The following is a 3,190-nucleotide window of genomic DNA, read 5'->3' on the forward strand; positions in this document are numbered from 1 at the left end:
AGCCGCACTGTAACTCCACTCTCCTCAGTGCTAAGAGCTGAGTGGCTCTATCTCTCAAGCATAAATAATCTCTCTAATCCTAGCCTCAACTCAAGTGCTAAAGTCCTCCACTCTTTGAGGCATGAGGGCACATTTATGGAGATGAGGTGATTGTTCACCTACCATGACCCTTGACCTCGCCTCATGGCTCTTGAACTTGTTGACTGCTCTCTCATGCTCAATGAATATTACATAACTAATTCATCTCAGCATGGCTAGTGGAATTATGATGAGAAACATTCACATGGTACGAGAAAGAAAACATGAGGAGAGTATTGAGGGTTATTGGAAACCCTAGGATATTCATTATCAATATGTTGCTTGATCGTGAGACAAGACTATTTGTTATTGCACCTCACATGCATATGTCGACATTTTGATGTTGTACCTTTGGTATGGCTGGCCGGTTCCTAGATACTACAAGGAACTATCCTTCCACCTTGTAGCTTATGTGAGAAACCCGAGCTCCCTACACATGGCCAACGTTCTCACTCCCTTCCTTTGCAATTCATCGTAGGAGTTGAATGTGACTTGAGAAGTCCTCTTGTGGAAAGTGTCGTCCTCTTAAAACTTTGATGAAGCCTTTCCCATCCTTGATTCCCTTATTGCCTAATATCTCACATTTAGGGATCTCACAAAGAGACTATTTGGCGATGCAAAAACATATTATATATTTAAAAAAGGAACTTACAACTTCTTAATTATATGATATCAAAATAAACTAAAATGATTAACAAATGATGTGAGATCAACAAGAGTTTTCATCCCTTTTATACTAATATCCCTTATTTCTCTTTCATGCATTGATTGTGACATCACCTTTTGTGTTGTGCATGCAAGTGTCTATGTGTATTTGAAACATTTATCCCTTATCTCCTTCTACACAGCTAGATCATAAAGTTTCCAAACCGCCATTAATGCATCAGATAAATTCCCCACGTGCCATAATTCTCTCTACAGCTTTGTGGGAATTGTTTTAGGCGTTGGTCACAAGGTTATATCCTCCCTACCTTTGACTATTTTGATGCCTCATGCATTGTCAAACAAATGTGATGTAATGTGTTGAGTGCATGCTTATGTGTATGATGCCATCATCTCTAGATACGATAACTGAAAAGCACTCATTTGATATATGTGTAGATGGTCCCTGTTTGTATACATTTTCCCCACAATGTTGTTATTATATAGCATACGATGTTTTCCTTCCTTTTCTAAGTTGCACCAGCAATGGTTTGAGGACCAAAAACGCATGTCATAACTACAATCATTGCATCCTGGAGCGTTTCGTTTCGACCACGTATAATTCGCATGAAGGGTTCTCATGGTATATCAATCTTGTGTCAAAACCCCCTCAACTCCAACGCAACAGCATTACAATGACCTCGACGATTTCCTTGGCGTTATTTCATGCCTATTGACACGTAAGGACCAATCTTACGACCCGACTTCAGCGTGTGTCACATGATGCGTTCTTTTGAAGTATCCTGCAAATAAATAAATAAACAACTTCAAAGGTTGCAGTCAGTCGCAATGGTCGCTGAATTTGCAACTACAGTTTTCTGCAACTTAGCGACCTATGCAGAGACCGCATAGTCGCACCACATCAAGGTCGCACCCTTCCATCACTTATCTAAGGTTCTAAAGCGCGGCCCTGCGGCCTATGATCATCGACGTCGTGAATGGGGAGAATTCTGCAAAACCACATCAAGGTCGCACCCTTCCATCACTTATCTAAGGTTCTAAAGCGCGGCCCTGCGGCCTATGATCATCGACAAATAGATTTAGTCGTGAATGGGGAGAATTGAGACTGCAAAATCTGCTTCGCTCTTGTCTTGAATAGATAACAAACCCCTTCAACAATACGATCCAAAATAAACGGCATTCCCAGGTGCTAAATCATTACTGAAAACATAATTGAGCACCATAGTCACACACATCATACGAAAGAAGTCGCCTGGTCATAATTTAGCATAAGTCGCTCCTTCTGGCTGCTTCTTTGAGGCATAAAATGCAATTATGCGACCCCTGTGGAAGGGCGACTTGTTGTAAGTCGCATCTCAGACAAGTCGCACTTCTGGTGAAGTCCCCAAGCCTCAGTATTGCAACTTTCTTACCCTAATATGTCGACGTATTTAGGATCCTCTATGAAATTCGTCGCTCAAGCCTTGAAAACTTTTCGCGCTTAGCGTGCGCCCCTTCGTTCGATAACGCATGTGGCATTTCGTGTTCTAATGTTGAGAATCGAACTTCATTAGCAGATATTTGCAAGTAGCCAAGCTCTTCTGATGCAACAACTGGGTTGTTGGATACCATCTTTCAGAGCAACCATAGAAGGGAAAATGCCTTAAGCTGGCATGGTTACGCCTCCATGATTTGCACCTTCAAGTTTTTCCCCTCCCAAGGTCGTCTCACTTAAAGATTAGCTCCTAATAAGTTAGCATTAGTTAGCTCAGCAACCTATAAATGTGCTGACTGTAGATCTTCTTCACAAAAGATACAGGATTCCAAACTCGCTTGTTGCAAATTTGCACTTTGCAAATTAGCACCAGCTAATAGAGCCCCACGAAGGCTTGCACCAACAAATACATACTCCCGCAAGTCAGAATTATGGAAGTTTGAACCATCAGCCTCAGAATCCCTAAATCTGGCACTTTGGAGATTTTCCCTTGGAAAGAATGTGTTTTGAATGCGTGCATGGCTGAAGTCCACACTTAATAAATCAAGTTTCGATAGGTCCAAACGAGAAAGGTTAATGTGTTCCATCCCTTTCAATTAAGACACTCTCCTGTTTTGCGTCCTTAATAACATGGTGCCAACCACTAAACATTGCAGGTAGCGTTGAATTTGGCTCACATTGAATCAATGTACTAGTTGTAGTAGTAAATCTCATCCCACCAATGTTGAGGCGAACGATTGTTGAGAGATCAGGTTCCTGGCTTTCCTCCATTGTTGGGACAATATTAAAATAAAAATTACGATGTAGACACTTGCAACCCTTGAATCATATTAAAAGACATGCTTTCATACTAGGATAAGTTAGTGTGCCATTGTGTTCCCTCAACCTGCTATGGCCGCATGGTCTACCACGTAGTAAGTTGTTCCCCCAGAATATTTACGCCATAAGGCGTTCCCTCTGAAAGGAACTCCCCTC

General features: G+C 41.6%; 1 pseudogene; it reads right to left on the reverse strand.

Annotated features, from left to right (window-relative positions):
• Window positions 1-2,361: 2,361 nt before the first annotated feature.
• Window positions 2,362-2,986, reverse strand: LOC149177807 (uncharacterized; annotated as a pseudogene).
• Window positions 2,987-3,190: the final 204 nt, after the last annotated feature.

Source organism: Pinus tabuliformis, chromosome 4_1 (assembly GCF_031772625.1).
Source record: "Pinus tabuliformis cultivar Carrire ecotype Pingquan chromosome 4_1, CPIR1, whole genome shotgun sequence".
NCBI lineage: Eukaryota > Viridiplantae > Streptophyta > Pinopsida > Pinales > Pinaceae > Pinus > Pinus tabuliformis.